This window comes from Strix uralensis, chromosome 15 (genome assembly GCF_047716275.1).
Source record: "Strix uralensis isolate ZFMK-TIS-50842 chromosome 15, bStrUra1, whole genome shotgun sequence".
NCBI lineage: Eukaryota > Metazoa > Chordata > Aves > Strigiformes > Strigidae > Strix > Strix uralensis.
The window spans coordinates 16,386,180-16,407,352 of record NC_133986.1 but is presented as its reverse complement, the minus strand read 5'-3'; the positions used below and the strand labels follow the sequence as shown (position 1 = coordinate 16,407,352).

The 21,173-nt window shown below is 42.6% G+C and overlaps 1 long non-coding RNA gene across 1 annotated transcript; it reads left to right on the top strand.

The window, feature by feature from the left end:
- Positions 1-12,307: 12,307 nt before the first annotated feature.
- LOC141950244 (uncharacterized) lies at positions 12,308-13,465 on the top strand. Its single transcript, XR_012630969.1, has 2 exons — positions 12,308-12,442; positions 12,857-13,465. It is a non-coding gene; the product is annotated as an uncharacterized LOC141950244 (long non-coding RNA).
- Positions 13,466-21,173: the final 7,708 nt, after the last annotated feature.

Here is a 21,173-nt window from a genome sequence, read left to right as displayed (position 1 = left end):
CTTGTTTCAACTTTCTAAGAAGGAGAAATATCTAATTTTACTTTGAAAGTATTTATTTGGGAACTTCCAGTGTTACTGATCCAGACAGTACAAACAGAAAAAGGTGAACTCAAATATAAACATCTTGGGGTTTTTTGCTAAACCAAAATGGTTTAAAAATTTACTTGAAGTTTTCCTTAACAGAAAGCTCGATTATTTTTTTTCCACTCTGAACTGAAAGAGTGATTTTCCAAAATCTTAAAATCCTATGCAAAAACCCAGTTATTTCCATTCTTCACAAGGACTGTGACAGCCCTAACTCACTCATGCAAAAGGGCAGTACTGGCCACATCCAGCAGGAACCCCCCCTATATACAGCTCAGGATAACCATAAAGACACTGCAGAGGCTTATGGGTTTGGTATTATATTTAAAAATATTTCTGTTAAAAAAAAGGAAGAAGTGGATATGAAGTAATTTCACCATATGACACAGTATGTCACTATTTTAGTCTAAAGCCTGAGGTTTATCAAATTTCTCCACCTTTTTTAGCAAATGACATTGAATCACCATTGTCTCACTTGTCAGTCATCCCTGAGCACATGCAGATTGTACTCCAGTAGCACCTTCCCAATCCCATGCCAGCTAGTACACTAGCTTAGGGCCACCCCTTAGGTAGCCAGTGCCATTTTCACAGTTATCTCAGCTCTGAATATACTTTAAACCAGAAGGAATTAGAAAGTTCCCTTCCCCTCTACTATAAACACTAATAGATGAACCCATTCTTACCCTCTTATATGCTCTCTATCTTCCTACGAACAAGGAGCACTTGCTGTTCTTGAGCATCAGAGTAAGTAAAACCCAAATGTCAGCCCACATGGACTTTCCATTTGCTATTCTCTGGCACATATAAGGCAGGTACAGTCTCCCATCTCAGCAGTAGTACATGCAGGGGCATATCCTATCCTCTTATTCATACTACCAACATTCAGAAAGAAAACAGGCCACAGTTTAATCACAGAAGACACCATCACCAAAACAACTTCAGTAGATACAGCAGCCAGAAGTCACGGTGGGATTGCGCTGTGTGGGTCAAGTGCAGAACGACAAAGTAGAGAGCGTGCACTACTGCAAAAAGCATCAACTACAGTTTTATTCACCAGGTAACTACTCTAATATTCCACCAGATGTTTTCATTCAGCCATGGAAAAACCTCTGAAACTATTTTAGAGACTTCAGCCTCTCCTGCTTAATAGAAAATTCCTTGAGGGTTTCTTTCCATTGTGTCTGCTTGGAGGCAGAAACGTGATTTGTGCTAATGTAGATCTCTTGTATGATGTTTGGGCATCCTGTGCAGAGTCAAACAGACTCAAAGTCTATCCTTCAAGACAAGTGGGACTGCAGAAATCTAAAACATTACATTTAGGGCAACACATAATACAAATACAGAAGCAGTTCTGCATGCCTTAAGAGGTGTCCAAAAAACACAGCAGACTTGGGTAACTCAATTGTTTTGTTCATCAGTTAGTAAGAAACTGAAGGTGTGGTTGCATATCCCATTTCCCCTTCAACCCTCTTCGGGCCACTTAGACTTCCATAAAATGCAGCTTTTTCCTTCAGCTCAGACCACAAGTGAGTTCGGCCTCTAGCTGTTAATGACATTCTTTTCTAATTCTACTTTTACTTCTTTGTGGATAAAAGATATCTGCTTCAGATAATTGGATTTTTCTTCTATTGATTATTTAGATTTTTGTTAATAATTTTATTGAGAATCAGTTCCCAGGCAGTAATTTTTAAACTTGCCACTTGTATTGTGGTGGGTCTCTGCAGCAACACAACAGAAAAAGTATCTCCTAGTAAGCCAATTTCTGCAGTGCCATAGAGGTATTTCTTGGGTAAAACATCCCAATGACTACAGCTTGGAGCACTTGATGATTTCGCCCAAGTACAGACTTTGGTGGGATTAAACGAAGTATGAGCCACACCAGCAATGGGAGAGCAACCGTCACTTGATGCTGTGTAGGGCAGGGACTGTAATGATTATACATTTTTTAATCCTGTTTCCTTCTGGTGAAACAATAGATTTACTATGAGTTTATGGCCCCCGTATGTCAATCAGTCAGTTTCCATCACCAGCATTCCTCCCTCACCGCTGACACGTTGCTTCCACTTGGCCATAAGCCGCACACTAAACCCTTTCGTGCCGTGGAGTTTGATTTAGGCAGGAGGAGCAGCCCAGCTCACGTGCCCCTCTTGCAAGTGCAGAAGGCTGCGGTTGAACATCTTGTTTTTTCATTTGCTATAGACATTTGTTCTTGCAGCTGACCGTGTGCAGGAGAATTTGCTCATGTTCCAGAAAAGGACAGCTGCACCACAAATTACCTTAAACCTCCTTGCTTCAGGGATTATCTGGGTACAGTGAAGTGTGTGTATCCTAGGGCAGGGGTCTTTTCTTACTATAAACAGAGTTATTAACCTCTTATTTACTAGAAGTGTTTATAAACTCAGTAATGGAGACAGTTTTGATATCACTAGTCACTTCTTTCTGATAATTTTTTTGGATGGTCCATCAGTTTACACTCCCAGGCTAGTCTCCTCGACTACTTCTTTTATAGTTTTCCCTCATTAATTAAGTCTGCTACTAGCTACATGTACTTAGAGGACAACATACACCTCCTGGGGCTGTGTGCATGCAACACTGGGGACTCTAGTCCCTCTTTCCACATTCCCCTTTTTGGATCCTGCTACAGTGACCTCTCAGAGGTCTTCCACCACCCTTCCTGAGCAATCTCTACAGTAATTATGCCAAGCGTCAGTCTTGGCTCTCAGCATACTTAATTTTGGCATTTACAAGAGGAACTACAGGAGCAGAAGGAGCATCATTAAAGCCAAAGACAATCCAAAGAAACATACCCAACTCTAAATTTGTAAGCATCACTTCAGTAACACAACGACAGAAATAAATCTAAATGCAGGCAGTGAGCACTGTCATCAGCTGACTACTGTCCAGCATCAGGTGAGGAACCAGTCAAGGGACAGGCAAAGACAAAGCCGTTGGTACAGGTCCAATGAGACTACCAACTTTTCACAAATCTAAGTAATAATGAACAGACCTTCCATACATAACAGCATTCTGGCTATTTAAAATTAATTCTTTTAGTCTTCTATTTTTCTCCTTTTACATTTTCCATTAATGCAAATATTTTCAATATAAAGAGGCTTTTTACATGTGCCTCACATAAAAACGTTTAGCCTCCCTCTGGCCAAGATCAGTGTACTACCTCCTGGCTCCTGCTCTAAAGCCAGTACCTGCACTTTGACACTACAGCAAATTCTCTGCTACTGCAAATAGCCTCAGAGGAGCCCTATCCATTTCCAGCAGCAGAGGTCTTGGCTCACTCCCCTCAAAGTTGTTCTCCTCTCTATTTAAAGCTTCACAATAGACGAGAGGTTGACATGTTTAAAACAGGCAAACACACTTGCTTTATGAAACATCTATCTGCAAGTAATGAAGCTGAAACAAGAATGAAGAAAATAGGGAGTTTAATGGGATCCCTCACAGAGAGTTCACTGTTTTCACGTCACCGATGCAAACATTTGTGCAACTAAAACTGTGTCTTCGGTCTAACTTCAACTAGGACTCAAGTGGAAATTTTATGCATTCTCCAAATCTTCATTTGTAACTGGATGCCAATTAAGAAGTCTGAAAACACACGTCAATCAAAAACCTGAACCATAAGAGATAACATGCAAATAAAAAAAAATACTAAAAAACACTGTGACCAGCAACTGTTTCCTGAAAATCATTTTTAAGAGTTACTGCTTTGTTAAGCACAGGTGTCCAGCTGGCACAGTGCTCCAGCAGACATGCCATCCAGCATGTTTAATAGGCCTGATGGCAGTATACTCTCATCACCAGCAGTTAACCAGCTACCTCATGGCTTAGGCCTAGACAAGGTACAGTGTTACCTTTCACTGTGGTTCCCAGGTACTAAACCAATTTGCATCAGGCAATGGACATGTCAAATGGCAGAAGGCACCATGAACCCAGAAGCCCTGACGCCATGTCGCAGTGCTGGCTTGATGGCAATTCTCAAATTTTTTTTTGAATTTTCACCTGAGTTGATCCAAAATTAAGTCTTCCACAATTTCTATAAGCTGTAGAATTGAATGTAAGTTCATATTTCAGGCATCCCTCTTAGTGTGCATATTAATGACAGATTTTTTTTAAGAACACTAGGATCTCATGTGTAGATCCAACAGAGCAATATATTGCTCTGTTCCAATAGGATGTTATATCCAATAGGATATATTTAGGGATATGTTTTTACATGCAGAAAAAAACACCAGAAATATCCTCAAACTTAGAAATTAGATTCCAGCTGTCAAGGCAAAAATTAATAACAGCTCTTTTTTTTTTAAAAAAAAAAAAGTACTCAGCTTCTTACCAATGGAAAAATCCCACTAAAGTGGTTTTCAACATTCTTAATCATAAGCTGCCCTGATAAAAGTACTATGACCCTCCATGTTCAATAGCATGATGCGATTTGGCAACATGTTGGCTGTTACGTCTAGAGCCAAACACTTCCTAGATCCAGATAACCCTGTATTTACATTTTAGGCCACCCTGTTGTTCACAATACTTGGTACCAACAACTTTGAGCTATTTACATATATCTCATATTTTCAAGATCTTATCTAATAAAAGTAAGGATATCACTATGTATTAATTCATCAAAGCTTTTGCAAGTACAAGCTTAACATCTTTCTAAGAAGTGTTTCCATTTGTTCCAAAACTTTCACTCTGATTCCAAGTATTGTATTACACTTCTAGAAGTCAAGGGTTAGATATTGCTGGGAAAACTATGCAACACAAATTCCTGAAGTGTACTGGCAGCCCACAGCCACATCAAGACCAGTCTAAAAATAAGTCAATTTGCTCTGGTCCAGAAAACAAAGTACCAACACCAGCTCCTTGAAACAATCTTCCTTCCACTGCTACCAAACAAGCCAGAATCACTACCTGTCAAGAAAGAAATTGTGGAAGGAAGCACAGACTACTGCTCTTTGTTACTGTAGTAAGCTATGAGCTTCAAGGCATATTTGAAAATCAAATGTCAATGGTGCCTCTGAAATTAGATTCTCAGCCTGTTTTCATCACACAGTCCTCCCTCTCAGCATCTGAGGCTGTCTGTAGGCCACATATAAATCTCAGTCTTAAGAGATCACAAAAACCAATCCGGCAACCAAAGAGAAAATAGACCAGATTTCATTTTTTTTTTTTTTTTTAAAGAGACCAAGAAATGAACACGTTTGTACTAGTATTCTTCACTTATTCATATGAGCTAGAGAAAAATCTCCAACTTCTCTCATCACTGCTTTCCACTACAGCATTTAGAGAAGTCCAAGACACAGAGCTGCCAGCCCTCTAGCACATCTCTTTGTAACAGTTTCCTTTTTACTGGAAAGCATGGAACACTGGTATGTCCTGACCTGGCGCACACATACCCACCACCCTTGCCAAAACTGCCAAATCTCGCTTCTATCAGCGGAGCAGAACACACCTGCAAGATCAAGCCATATCTTATTCTGGCTTTTACCTTTTTAAGACGCCTTCTTCTCAGTGAAGTTTCACTGGTCTAACATGTATCAGTCATTGTTGGTCCACCAAAAGAGTCTATTCCTTACTGATTTAGTACAAACCAGCATCTGGGAATGGGGAGGAGAGTATCTGCAACCTGGCAATCCTTTCCTGGTGGGTCAGATGATTACGGAAAAAGAAAAGTAGACTCTTATGATACATGTGAACTGCAATCAGTAGGGACACCTAAACAAAGTGTACCTTGCACCATAGGTTTTCAGACTGTTTCTCTGAATACTACAGCTATAAAAAGACATGATTCCCCTAGTGCTAGAAACACTCATTGATTTGTCCAGTTTTCCACAAGCCCGTGTGCTAGAAAACACACGTCTCAAACAAGAGCATGTTATTCTGTCAGCTGGAACACATGAAAGCATACCCTCAGTTTCCCCTGTCCTTCTGCACAAGAAAGAGCTCCCCAAATGCCAGGCACAGACTCCCTTTCCAGATATCTGTGTTTCCTTATGGGGTCTCAAAATCAGGGAGAGGGTCAAAATGCCCTCCTGCAGGATGGGAAGAGGCTGTATGTTGGCAGGGAACACAGCATTTCCTCTGCCCTAGCCAGAAAGGGAGACAAGAGGTCAGCAGCTGTGGTGAAATCACTGTACCTGAATGAGACTGGAAACCTAATGGGAAGGGTTTTGCTTTCTTGGAAAGTCTTGTGGGGTGAGGTAGAAGGAGATGGAGATTAATTTTTTTTTTTTTTTTTTTTCTTTCCTAGAGACTTTGTAGGTAAGAAGGAAAACAGAGTTGTTCAACTGGAATGCCAAAGAGCCTGAAAGTTAACACTTCAGATGCATTTATTTCAATAGACAGTTTCATACTTAGGGAGCAGAAGCTATAGGATATAAATTGAGTTTTATTCCCAGAAAGGAGACACATGGCTTCAGGATGTTTATGATCGACACAGACAGCTCTGGTGGAAAGCAGTGGTAGAGGCTCTTCACATGTGCACCCACAGGGACCAGAGACTCTACAGTGTCCCCCACACTCTAACTGGGGCAGCCAATGGCACAGAGTTCACCCTTCTGATTTCCCCATGGTTATAGCATCCACCTGATGCAGCAAAGTTGGCACTTACCACTTCCAGGACAGCCATTTGAAGACAGCCTGAAACATATCCTAAAGCCCATTTTGAAACATTCACCTTTTGAGATGCAGTCACACTACTGCTGCGAGTATCAGTCAGCACCCTCTTAACTATGGGACCTTTGTGCAGAGCATGCGAGATGCTGCCAGGCTCTTCAACGACAACGGGCATCCCAAACTTTCACAGCACATCCAGTACATTTCAACAAGACAGATCAACTGGGGCTTCTTTTCCACAGCTCTCAGAGTTAAACAAATCAAAGCCCACACTTCCACAGTGTTAATTATATTGTTTTACATTAAAACGATAAAATACGCCCCACTTGCTTTTTATGTCCTTTCAGTCTTACTTAACATGCATTAGCTAAGGAAAGAAAGTAACATTACTGAACTGGGCGACTGCAGTTTTTACACAAAGAAGGAACAAAGCCATCCTAACTTGAATGTCTTTTCACCTACATATATCAAAAAGTGTTCAGGTTTTGTAAAGCATCCTTATATTTTGTGTGGCAAATATTAAGTGACAGTCAAGCATCAGGAAAGGTGCACGGAGTAGACTATGGTTTTCCTGGCACCTTGTGTCAAGTTCCACATTGTCCAGTGACTGACCCACTGCAAAGCATTTGAAACCCCAAAAAACATTCCTATCTAAACAGCATCTCTCGGCTTATATCTCCTTCCCATCATTAGGTCTAAAACAAAGATCTATTTTTAAATGCTTAGACTCTCTGAAGAGAAATAAAATAGGGCTGAAAGAGTTAAAGAGTTTATTGTGCTTTTGCACATTTTAAGAGATCATCTTTCAACAATGGCAGTGAAATCAGCATGTAGCCCTAATTTTCTATGGTTGAACCTTGAACGTGAATCATTATATTACAATGTACTTATTGATTTCAACAGGAAGAGGATTAAGCCCAGAAAATCAGGTTAGGAACCTGAAACTGGCCTGAGGAAAATGGAATTTTTCTGGTACTAAAAACCTCTTATGTTATGTAAAATACATTAGAATTTTAAATATGAGATTTGGCCATTTGGAAAATATTCTTAACATCTCAAAACTCAGCAGGGATGTGACAATGTCAGTGAACTGTAAATCTGATTTGTAACCAGTTCTTTGAATAAAACCCCTATTATTACACATATTATACAGTAATATCTGATTTTACCTACTTGCATAAACAACATATATAAAATGAAAGGTGTTTTAATGGAATATTCAACAGGTTTACAGAGAAAACATCTGTGACCACCGAGAGCTGTTTGTTGGCCACCAGTACCACATTACCACTGTGTGCATATATAAAATACACACACACAGAGTATACACAGTGTACTTCAAGTACAACCAGAACATCAAATAAGAGAAAGCATTTTCAATTACCTGTTTATTGGAAGTACCAGGCTAACTTAACCATGGGACTTGCTCCTGCTCCTCCACCATTTAACTTGCTGGAAAGCAAGCAACACATTTCAGCTGCACATCCATCAACCTTCCTTGCATTATTATTATTTGCTAGAGTCACTGGCAGCACACATACACACACCCCCCACCCAAATAATTTACCCAGAACTCCCCCTTGTAAAAATCCTAAGTTTACGGTTTTGTCAAGCAAATAACTTGGACAGATATTTTCTGTAATGGGCATATTTCTCTCTAAATTTGCTATGTGTGCTATTGAAGATCCCAGCTGAAACAGTTATTTGCTTGTCCCTATAACTGAAAGATGTATGTCTGTGGAGTCATTTGCCTGGTTGTTTCTAGTACTTACAGGCTTTGGAACAGAAACAAGGCAAGGACTGGCCTTAGCACAAAGACGGTCCCTTTAACCTGTAAAAATTCACCTAATTTGCCCAGATAGAGTTGTTTCCCACACCCCAGTTGAGGCAATCTCAGCTCAGCCACACACCACCATCCCGTACCTCATACATGCCAGCCGGACCATGAAGAAAACCAATCACCTGAGAGGAGGAAGGGGGAAGGAGTCAGGCTTGGGGCAGGCAGACACAGAGAAAGCTGGCAGGCTTTTTCATTACTGTGTCGCCACAGCTTTCAGACAACCCACAAAGGAGAATAAATAATAACATAGAAAATACACTCTTTTTTTATATGTGCATGTGATGCCCCAACGTGCCACTCTGCCTTGTCTGTGCTTTTCTAACCCCTGCTGAAAACTGCAGTCCAGTCCCCTGCTTGCAGCAGCAGAACTGTGAAGTGGCTTGAATGCTGGCACGGGCTGGCACCCTGGCAGTCCCCAGGCACCTTTTATTCAAACGGTTTATAAGAAGTTTTGCCCAAATTCCACATCCAACAAACATTTCTTAAAACGCTCTGGATAAGGATTTTCTTACACAGAGAATAGCAGTGTGTTATTTTAAAGGGTACACTGCAAACATCTTGAACTACTTTGAACTTCAAATGACCTGGTAACAAAAACAGACTCTGTAAGCAATAAGGAAGTCACATACTTCAGTGAGTAAGCACACAACTCCTTGAAATTTCCAACTTATTACAAATACTTAAATCAGAATTAGCTGTGTCAGAGAAGAGGGAAATTAATTCATTAAACTTTATCAGAAGACCAGGGATACTGGTAACACATGGGGGCAAATCGCTCCTGTGGTACTACCTCATTTTTATTTGAAGCAGTTTTGGGCAAACATAAAAGGCTGATAAAAATATTTTGGTCTGTGCAAGGTGGCTTGAACTAGAATATGGAAGTACTGGAAGTGACAAACCTTTCATCAAGAAAAAAGATGCAGCAAGGATGGGAAATTAATCCAAATTCACAATCGCAAGGCTCCCCTCTCTCTCCATCCCCCCCACCTCCCCAGCAGCCCCCGGCTACCTGCACACCAGTGCTGTTTGCTACCACCAGTGCCTTGATCTGCCCTCAGTGGGTCACAGGCTCTTCTCTGTCACCACCATGACTTGTGTCCAGCTAACTGGCTCTCTCCCAGCCCTCACACAAGGGTAGAAACAACTCTATTCCATTTCACTCCAGTAGTGCTTCACTGAAGCTTCAGATCAGGAGAAACAGATCTATGGGATACATACTGCCTTAAAAAATACAAAATGGGGGATGGTGCAAGCCCAGAGAAAGTGAACTACTGCAGCACTCCAAGTCACAGGACAAAAGGAAGATCTCTTGTTAAGCTGCAAATCTTATAAAAGACCAGATGGCACTAAGTTGGCACAGATGGCATGAAGTTGTTTAGGGTAAATCACAGCCTAAGGTAAATCTCAGCAAATACTTTAATTCCATTTTTAATCATTCCATTGTAAATGGAGTTAATTGCATGGTCACTTGCGAATAAGCCTTTTGCACTGAAGTCAAAGGTAAAAAATTGCCTTATGGAAGTAAGCAAACACTTCCACTAGCCATTTTTACCAAGTAACTGTCCAAAGTTAAATTAACAACATAACCAACAAAAAGGCAATTTTCTTTGGATTATGGGTCTCCAAGGGTAACATGACATGTTTGCAAGGCCCTAAGACACCATGTCTCTCTTGGGAGCTGACAGAATTGGAGGATAGTGATAGCTGATAGTGCTGGAGGAACATCAGAGGAGGCAAGAGCCGTGAGCACCCAGCACCTCTATGCTAGCTCCAAAGTGGCCAGAATGGAGCAGGGGAATGGGTGTGGATCAGGAGTGTTGACACCCGACTTAGGACACCCATTATCAAAATGAAGCTTGGTGTAGAGAACAGAAAATTAAAGTTCCACAAAGGTATGGACAGGTTACACCCAGGGCATCTCATCTTTGAGCACAACTAACATGCACTACCTACCAGTGGCATGGTTTCCACTCAAGGTAAAAGGCAGCAATAATGGAGTTTGCCACCCATTATTCAGTCATGCATGAAATGGAGCATCTGAAAAATGTTGCTGCATTCTGGAAACATACTGCTCTTATTTGATATTGCTGTATAAGCATCAAACTATTTTGTTTTAAAAGCCATGGTAAATTTATGAATGAAGCTGTGCAAGAGGGATTTAATAAGAGATCCATAGCAAGTGTTCAGTGGTCTGGATGTTGCCTGCCACCAGGGTAGCATGAAATCATTTGATAATTAGACCATGGCCACGCAGGATTAGCATACCATAAAAATATAGGGCTGCATTATTTTTATTTATATAACAGATGGATGTTTAAAAAGGTCGTGCATTTTTAATGAATGCAACGTCACGCCAGTGTTGACAGAAGATTTAGAAGTGCTGCAATATGGCTAAATCTAAAGCCTAAAAATGCTACCTTCCCTCCCTCCCCCCTCCTCTGGTCATGGAGCTGAGAAACAAACGTGCAATAGTGCTGTGAATTTCATTCCAGAGATCAGCTTAAGTACAGTATTTATAGGGCACTAGGTTATATTTTCTTCCATTTCATGTTCATTGTAGGTAATTACAAGACTTCCATTACTAAAGCCACCTGAAGGCCCCATACTCCTTGTTTAGCCCCACAACACATGGATAAGACAGAAGAACAACTACTACTAAAAAATATGGTAAAGTGCTAAACCTGTATTTTTTAAGCAGATCCATATTTATAAAATTTTCCATTAAATACAGGTTTACAGAATATTTATTCTTATTTAAAAAAAAAAAAAAACAAAAAACAACAAAACAAAACAGGAGAGAGACCTGGTAATGAAGTACCAGTTCCCGATACTGTAACATCACAGAAATCACATCCTGGCATTAACTGTGATCTACAACTCTCTGTTTTGGGGGGCAGCCCAAAGCTGCACAGCCAAGCTATAACAGAGAATGAACTTTGTGGCCCTGTGCAGCCGCTATGTCTCCATCACTGCCTACAGACAAGTCCCAAACAGCAGCCAAAGCGTGAACACATCCAGATCTTAAATAATTCAGAGCCATCACCCTTCATCAAAAATCCCACAGGCATCTTCTATGGAAAACAGCAGCAGTCTTCAGCCCCTGCCTTTCTGGCTTGCTCTGACCCTATTCTGGCATCACCATCAAAACACACAGGCAGTGGGGACAGGATACACATGGCAAACCTATATTAATGCTACACCAAGAACTGCACTCAAGCCCATTCCTATCAGCGTACCCACAGAATACATTGTTCTTTCTCCCTTACCAAGGGTGGGTTTTTTTCCCCCTCCCTCTCTAACACTAAAACTGACAGTAAGCCCCTTAAGTACTGATTCTCACTTTCCCTTGTATAACAATTTCATGAGAATTGGGCTTTGCCAGTCCAATTTGAAGAGATAAACTTCTAAATGTTTTCCTCAAAAATCTCATCCTTCACCTCCTCTCTCCCCCTCTTCCAGAGGGGAAGAGAAAAGGATGAGGGTCAATATCTAAAATACTGATATTCCAACAAAATATTTGAAAATAAAGAGGTAGGCAGAAAACCATTTTTAACGTTTTAGGGATTTTAACCAACAGCGGGGCTTTTTTTCCACTTAAAGTTATCACAAGAAGATACAGTAGGCATTTATTTATTTTTTAAATAAGCTCTTTTAGGCTCCAGTTTTCTTCTAAAAAGTTTTCATATGGAGCACTTGGAGTTCCAAGAAAATACGTAAGCAGGAATGTGATATGAACTTGTCCTCCTTTTTCCACAGGGTTGGTCCTGCCCCGGGTGGTACTACTGCAATCCTGCCACACTGGCAGTGGAAAAATGCTTTTAAACAACCACTATTTTAAACAACAGCGCTGGAAGAGGCCAAGGAGATTTCCAGGCATAGAGCCTGAAACAAGTAGAGGTGAGGGGAAGCTATTTACCAAACTGAGCATAATCACTGCATCAGCAAAATCTGCTTCCAGTGCGCTCCAGCTGCCTGCACACAACATGGCCTTAAAGAGGCTCATGCACGTAACAATACATGCACGTAACAATAAATGGTACCAACAGACAGGGCCTGTTTCTCTCCTGTAAACTGAAAACCACCTAACTGTGAAGCCATGTTCTCTCACAGCATTCAGTTTACCTACAAAATTAATTGTGAGCAAACATAATTGAAAGGTTTTTTTATGATTCATAAGAGATGGGAGACTTTGCTATTAGTGTTGGACAGCCCATCAGTATTTTTAGGCAAATATACAAGTTTCACATGCAAAGATCTAAATCACCTTTTTTATTCCAAAAACACTAATCTAAAACTTCCCCCTTCTTGCAGTTTCCTCAGGAGCAAGAGGTTGGAAAGAGAATGCTGGGCTATACAAGCTACCATTCCAACACAAAACGACGATCTTCATGTGCTACTGACTGGTTATCTGGTAACCTCTAACCACTCCAGCAATATGTAACAAGAAAGCTTTGCCTTAGTGATTCATTGTCATACAGTTAACTTTTGCCACTCACTGAAATAGCTTTGCTTGGGCAGGGTGGGGTTCTTTGAGGAGAGGAAAAAAAAAAAAAAAAAGGAAATACAGCAGCTATCTTCTCTTGATAGGAAATGAAGGAGCACATTATTAGTGATGCTCCTGTTTTACAATCAAAGGACACCACCCTGCATACAGTCAGGTTAGAGATCAGGCCTATTAGGCACCTTGATGCCCTCGTCTCTGAAGGTCCTTCTCTGTTTTTTCACCTCTGTTTAGTAAAATAAAACATCAGTGTGAAGCTCAATAGGGAATACAGTCCAGAAAAGACAGTTGGGGGATTAAGAACAGAGATCAAGTACAGGCATGCTCACAACGTTAGGCATTACTCCAGCTATTCTGCCTTTGATATTTCATGCTTAAGATCAGACTCTGCATTATTAATAAAAAGAAATTTTATTAAAGTGCTCTGCTGGAAATTTTTTTTTTCTTTCCAATCTTCTACTACACAAGACACATATCAGACAAATCTCACATATTCAATTCATGAACTAAGATCAGTCTTGAGAAAAACCAAACACCAAATCTGATGTTCCTTTCAAGTACATTAACTGAGATCAGAATCTGCGCCTGGACAATTGTATCAATAAATCAGTCAGGAAAGGCCTGTATATTGAAAAGCCTCTCTGCTGCCTTGAACGCAACTCTAAAGAGCTAAAGCACAAAGATATTTCATAGGTGGGTTTCATTACCTTAAAGATCTTGGAAGCCAAAAGCTTAGAAAGCAAGATCATGAATCACAAGACTCAAGCCAACACCTACACAGCAAAAAGTCTATAAAACAGAAGTATTTTAAAATTCACTCACCTTATAGATCCAGCTAATATAACACCGTGTCATGGCAATAAACACAGTTGTGCTTCAGTTGCGCTCTTCCATCTTGAAGATTCAGCTGATGACGATGTCTTTCTTCAACTCTAGAGATACAGGGATAGTTTAGGTAAAGTATACTCATTTCATATTACAGTATAAGACATACAGGAAAAACTGTGCAAGACAAATTACATTACATTCAGCTTCATGCAAATCAACTATTCCCATTAATCACCTCATATGAGGAGATCAGATGAGATATGCCATATACACTATCAGAGTAGTTGACTTTTGAGTCTGTTGAGATATCTTTAAGGGTGATTTTCATTCCAACGAATTTTAACAACCTAAAAACGAGGTGCCTAACCACATCTTTCCATCCAGGTTCTCTCTACAGTGAAAATGAAAGATGATACATCTGGAAGATGATTCATCACATCCATCTTAGACACTTAATTTAGGATGGAATGAGTCACTCTCTGGATGCACCATGTCTTGTCTCCGTAATGAACGGAGCCTGGACACCCGAGCTAATTCAGATTATCTATGTTTTAAACAGGTAAAGTGAGCTGACATGATCAAAGCCTTTGTCAAAAGCCCATACAGAAAGCAGAGCTGAGGGGATGGCAGTCTGTCAGGTACTATTTCTAAAGAGGTTAGGTGTCTTCATCACAATGAGAGGGGATTTTTCCAAAAAATCACCATCTGTGTGGCAGCTGTTACCTCATTTTAATTACTCATGGCTAGCCACTTGCACTGGGGAGAAGGATGATGGTGTGGGCAGAGATAAGAGCGAGGATGAAATTTTTTGAATGATTTTGGTTCGACTTCATGGACTGCATACTTGAGAGGCCATCTGAGGAGATGCAAGTTATTTAACTTGTGACTAATAGTTTGCATTAAAGTGCAGACCAACAGATGCCAATATTTCAGATTAATTTACCAAACCACCAGGCAGCACTATTGCTAATTGGGGGAAGCATTACTCAGGAGGCTGTTATCCTGAGACCAGATCATGTACTAATAACCCAGACAGCAAGAGTTTAGATAGCACAATTGATATCATTATATTTCTTTTTAAGGCCTTTCTTAATGGCCAATATCCATCATACTCAAGGCTCCAGCTGCCAAATCACGTATATTTTTTGTGTGAATCATGGCTGGGTAAGCTTGCTTGAGGTAATGCAAGTAAAGTGTTTTTTAGAGGAGATGACAATGAGCAATCAGGACCATAACAAACAGGCAGTGTTTCCATACTCAAATTGCTAAGCATTTTAATCAAAGATGGCAAATGATCCAGCACTGGAAATATTTAAAATCCTAGTTTTAACAAGATACAAGCCTATGACATTTCTGTACCTACATTAGGAATCACTTTTGTGAAGAAACTCCACATATGCAAACACGTGAGGAGAACATGGTCCTCAGGGGTGGAGCAAAGTTTTAAGACTTGTGAAGAAACATTAACAGGCCTCAGTTTCAAGAAAGTTAGGGTTTCACACCCATAGCATTTTCATTCACATTAAACAAAAACAGATATTTACAGTGATGGTAAGAGATCAAGAAGAACACTATTCCTGCCCACTTTATTATATACCTCTTTTCTCCTACACCTCCCCCCGCCCCAAATTACTCAGTCTTTCACTTACCCTCTGAAAAGAATTCTTCAAATTTGTTTTCTTTTATTCAAGATAAACAACTCTACAACGCCCTAAGCCCTGCAGAGCAGCAGCCCCAAGATGTCTGCCAGAAGAGCACCAACAGCAATTGTTTGGAGGAATCACCTGAGCACTATTTTTGAGTTTGCTCTAAATTAACCAGCATCTAGAAGTCTATTTCTACAGATAGCCCTAAAGCCTGCAGAAGACAAGAGAACTAGAGAATATTCGCAGCTGTGCTTTCTGCTAGCAATCAGCACAGTTTCAGATTTACAGACGTGAAGCAGGTCTGCTCTGCAGCCAAGAGCCACCTCTCCCAGCAGAACCTGAAGAGCTAATTCAACATGGCTGTACAAGCACAAAGGTTTCCAACACCACCAGCATTTTTATTTATTTCTTTGCTGCTTTCACCACCTGGAAGTCAGGATAAAAGATTACCTTTTCAAATCTTTCTCACAGCCACACTGAGATAGACACAAAGGAAAGACTGAAGACCTCTGCCAGAGCCTCCAAGGCCACACACTTCCTGTCCCTCATCTTACAGCCTGCAGACCCCATATCAACCAGACATTTATCTCTTCTAAAATAAAGGGCTACCTGAAGAAAACAGCACTCACCAGACACTTACACTATGCTCTCCACACTACTTTTATCCATCAACCAACCAGCCAGCCCAGCGCCACTGCCACCTCCACCTTTATTGCCTCACAAAAACAGGCTTCAGATGGTGCAAACTGGCTGCTTAGCTGGTGAGCTGGAAGGAGGCCTCTCCTTAACCCCTTCCAGCCTCTGCTGAGGGGCAGCAAGAGCACAGCAACAGCACAGGTATTTTTTCCTGCTCTATCCCTGTGTTTGTGAGGGAGCAAAGTCTCTCTGCTGTGGCCTTCACACCTGTTGCTGCTCCAGCAATCACCCAGCTGAGGTGGCTCACCAAAAGACCACCCAGTATCTGCTAAATAAGCAGCTTTTTTGGTCTCTCAGGTTTCTAAAACCAGGTTTTTTCTTCTTCTTCTTTTTAGACCCCTAGGAAACACTGTTCTTCTACAAAATACTGCAAGAAATCTTGATTGAACTCAGTGAAGGATCCAGCCAGTTTTGTCTCAGAACAGTGCACCATACACTGCTGCAACAGGAACTACACCAACGGACCACGGCCTGCCAGCAATGCTTTTAGAAAGTGAGTTTCCCTCCAGTGGCTTGTTTTATATGCTGAATGAAGAATTTAACATTTGTCACTATGAGAACTTACATAAAGGCTCCACTGACGACGGCAGTTTAAACTCCTTGCCTCCGCCATTTCAGCTCAGTTGCTGAGGAGAGCGGCTCCGAAGAGGAGGACAGCAGCGGGAGACCCTCCTGAAAGCATCAAAAACCCGCGGCAAAACTGCAAGACGCGAAGGCAGAAGCCCAAGGGAAGAGAAAGAACGTCAAGGCGCCTCCCCCCTGAGCGGGAAGAGCTGCCGCTAACGAGGGCAGCGGGGACTCAGAGTGGGCGGAGACCGGAGTGACAACACCCCACGCCCCTCACAAAAGCAGCCCCCAAGGAGCGCGGCAACAGGGCGGGCAAACGGCGCGTGGCGCGGCAGGTCGCGCAGGCAGGGCCAGCGGGCAGGGCGCAGGCCCGCTCCGGGGTCTAGAACTTATCTGAGCTAGGTTCATCTTATCGTCCTCCATGAGTAGACTGAACCATGGTCTCCACTCGCGTCAAAACCACCACCAGAAAGAACGTGGCGACCCAGACGGAGCTGCCACGCAAACACGCAGCGGTCCAGGTCCCGGGCTGCAGGGAGTGCCTGAGCCTGTCAGTCCTGCCGGAGGGCAGCAGTGACAGCACCTGTGTGCGCTGCGATCAGCTGGGTGACCTGCTCAGCCTGGTGGCGGACCTCAGAGAAGAGGTCGAGAGATTAAGAAGTATTAGGGAATGTAAAAGGGAAATTGATGGGTGGAGTAGCACCCTAGCACCCCTAAAACAACAGGAGCAAATGGAGGCTCCAAACGAGGTAGGTAATCCCTCATCCTCTTGCTACCAGGCAGAAGGAGGGGACCTAAGAGATGGGGGAGGCTGGAAACAGGTCCCTGCTCAGGGAGGCAGGAAAATCCTCTCCCGACCTCCCTCACCCTCCATGGTGCCTCTTCACAATAGATTTGGGGCCCTGGAACTTTTGAATGAAGAAGAGGAGGAAGAGAATGAGACAAACAAGGAGGAAGACCAAGGTCCACCAAGGCCAAGTCATTCTAGACCAGGTATTAAAACCAGTTCTAAGTGATTACAAAGAGGCTGTGAGGCTATGCAGGGTGGAAATCAGGAGGTCTAAAGCCCAGCTGGAAATTAATCTGGCTTCAGCAATCAAGGACAACAAGAAATTTTTCTCTAAGTATGTCAGTAGCAAAAGGGAGAGTCTCCATCCCCTGCTAGATGCAGGAGGAAACATGGTAACAAGTGATGAGGAAAAGGCTGAGGTCCTTAATGCCTTCTTTGCCTCAGTCTTTAATAACAAGACCAGTTGTACTGAGGGAATCCAGCCTCCTCAGCCAGAAGACAGAGACTGGGAGAACGACCCCCCCGCAATCCAGGAGGAGACAGTGACCTATTGCATCACATAGACACACACAAGTCTATGGGACCGGATGGGATACACCTGAGGGTGCTGAAGGAGCTGGCTGGGGAGCTCGCCAAGCCACTTTCCATCATTTACCAGCAGTCCTGGCTGACCGGGGAGGTCCTGATGGACTGGAAATCGGCCAATGTGACGCCCATCTATAAGAATGATTGGAAGGATGATCTGGGAAATTACAGGCCTGTCAGCTTGACGTCGGTGCCTGGGAAGCTGATGGAGCAGCTCATCCTGAGTACCATCACACAACACATGCGGGACAAACAGATGATCAGGCCCAGTCAGCATGGGTTTATGAAAGGCAGGACCTGCTTGACAAACCTGATCTCCTTCTACGACAGGGTGACCTGCTTATTGGATGAGGGAAAGGCTGTGGATGTTGTCTACCTTGACTTTTGTAAGGCCTTTGACACCGTTTCCCACAGCGTTCTCCTGGCGAAACTGGCTGCCTGAGGCTTGGATGGGCACACGCTTTGCTGGGTAAAAAACTGGCTGGATGGCCGGGCCCAAAGAGTGGTGGTGAATGGAGTTAAATCCAGTTGGTGGCCAGTCACGAGTGGTGTCCCCCAGGGCTCGGTTTTGGGGCCACTCCTGTTTAACATCTTTATTGATGATCTGGACGAGGGGATGGAGTGTACCCTCAGTCAGTTTGCAGATGACACTGAGTTGGGTGGGAGTGTTGATCTGCTCGAGGGTAGGGAGGCTCTGCAGAGAGATCTGGACAGGCTGGAGCGATGGGCTGAGGCCAACTGTATGAGCTTCAATAAGGCCAAATGCCAGGTGCTGCACTTTGGCCACAACAACCCCCAGCAGTGCTACAGGCTTGGGGAGGAGTGGCTGGAGAGCTGCCAGTCAGAGAGGGACCTGGGGGTGTTGATTGACAGCCGGCTGAACATGAGCCAGCAGTGTGCCCAGGTGGCCAAGAAGGCCAATGGTATCCTGGCTTGTATCAGAAATAGCGTGGCCAGCAGGGAGAGGGAAGTGATCTTACTCCTGTACTCAGCACTGGTGAGGCCACACCTCGATTACTGTGTTCAGTTTTGGGCCCCTCACTCCAAAAAGGCCATTGAATTACTCGAGCGTGTCCAGAGAAGGGCAACGGAGCTGGTGCAGGGTCTGGAGCACAGGTCTGATGGGGAGCGGCTGAGGGAACTGGGGGGGTTTAGTCTGGAGAAGAGGAGGCTGAGGGGAGACCTCATCATCCTCTACAACTCCCTGAAAGGAGGGTGCAGAGAGCTGGGGATGAGTCTCTTCAACCAAGTAATGAGCCATAAGACAAGAGGGAATGGCCTCAAGTTGCGCCAGGGAAGGTCTAGACTGAATATTAGGAAGCATTTCTTTCCAGAAGGGGTTGTTGGGCGTTGGAATGGGCTGCCCAGGGAGGTGGTGGAGTCCCCATCCCTGGAGGGGTTTAAGAGTAGGATCGACATAGCACTGAGGGATCTGGTGTAGTTGGGAACTGTCAGTGTGAGGTTAATGGTTGGACTGGATGATCTTCAAGGTCCTTTCCAACCTAGACGATTCTGATTCTGTGATTCTGTATTTAATTAGCTCCAAGTGCACATATGCCTTTAAGGGTAATAAAAACACAAACAAGGTTGTGATAGCAAAATGCATGTATTCTAAAGAGCTTAACTTCAGTGCTGTATACCTTCATATTACACCAATATAATCAAGAAAAAGACAACTTCTTAGTAAAAAGAAAGTAAAGTTGTTTTAGGACTCAGATCTTGCTGAGTCTAAGCACCTCCTGCATGGGAGGGTCAGATGGAACCCACAGCTGGCTGAGATCCCTTTGGTTTCTGAAGATGTGGAAGTACAAATAAGGCAAAATCTTTTTCCAGCTGAGCTGCTTTGTGCAAACACAGTGTAAGGTAAATAAATATACGATAAGGGGCCAGATTGCTTTGAACTAACCACAGACAGGTTAAGCATCCGTGAAGGAATTTAACATGGAGGCAGGAATAAAAGTAGCTTCCCCTGTCAAGCCATAAGCAGTTGGGATCTCTCCTCCTGTTTCTCTTAGCATAAGCCTAATGTTTACAAAACCAGAAGTAGGGACTTAACATGATGTTTATTATTTTATTCCTGAAGTAGAAGCAGCAGCAGTGTTTGCTTACAGTTATTGCATACACTACACTCTGCTTTCTACTCCCACTGCCAGTATTAACTTTTCTCTTCAATCAAGAGTTGAAAGTTTGGATCTGGAATGGTTTTTAAAGTAACTGCGTTGTACTGCGGGAAGCAATGAGTGCTCTGCCATTAGCTCAAGTGGCAAGAGGAGGGACCACACCACAGCAGAGGGAAGCATGGTGGCTGGTCTAATTCCTGCTCTTAAACTCTGTCCCTCATGGTGGTGTTTGGCACTTCACAGCAAATACCATCTTGCTTGAGAGCAAAAGAAACACTTCTTTTTAGTATTTCCTACCCTCAATGGCATCTGCCAGCTGGTACTACAGGATGCTGAACTTCAGCTTTGCAAAAGGCTGAATTTTAAGCACTTAGGTTCAAGGACTTAGCTCTGTTTAATGTCTCTTCTGCTCCTCAATCCATGGTTTTTCAAAGGACACACTCCTACCAAACTCCGTCCTTTTTCATAATTCAGAGATTGTCTTTGAACAAGGAACATGACTTACTAAAAGGGGTAGGGACTGCACGTATTACAGTCAGATCTTAATGACTTATCTGGCCCTAAGTACTGAAGGGTAATTGTCACCATACAACAACCATATTGTAACAAAATGCCTACACTTACTCAAAACAGTCTACTCATTGCAGTCAAAGCTGAGGGACAGTTTAGGAAAAATCTGTGGAGGGGAAACGTGCTAAAATGTACTGGTTTTTTTCCCCGTTTTTCCAGAATAAACCACCTGACAGTGTCAGAAATGTGTTGCTATACTTTGATGAGCAATGGTTTTCCGGTTTTGAATAAAATTACATAGTTGAATTTTGCATTTCTGAGGATGAAAGTGAACAGTGGTGGAATCATAAAAAGATGTAGATTTTCAAAAATCCATATGCAGGTC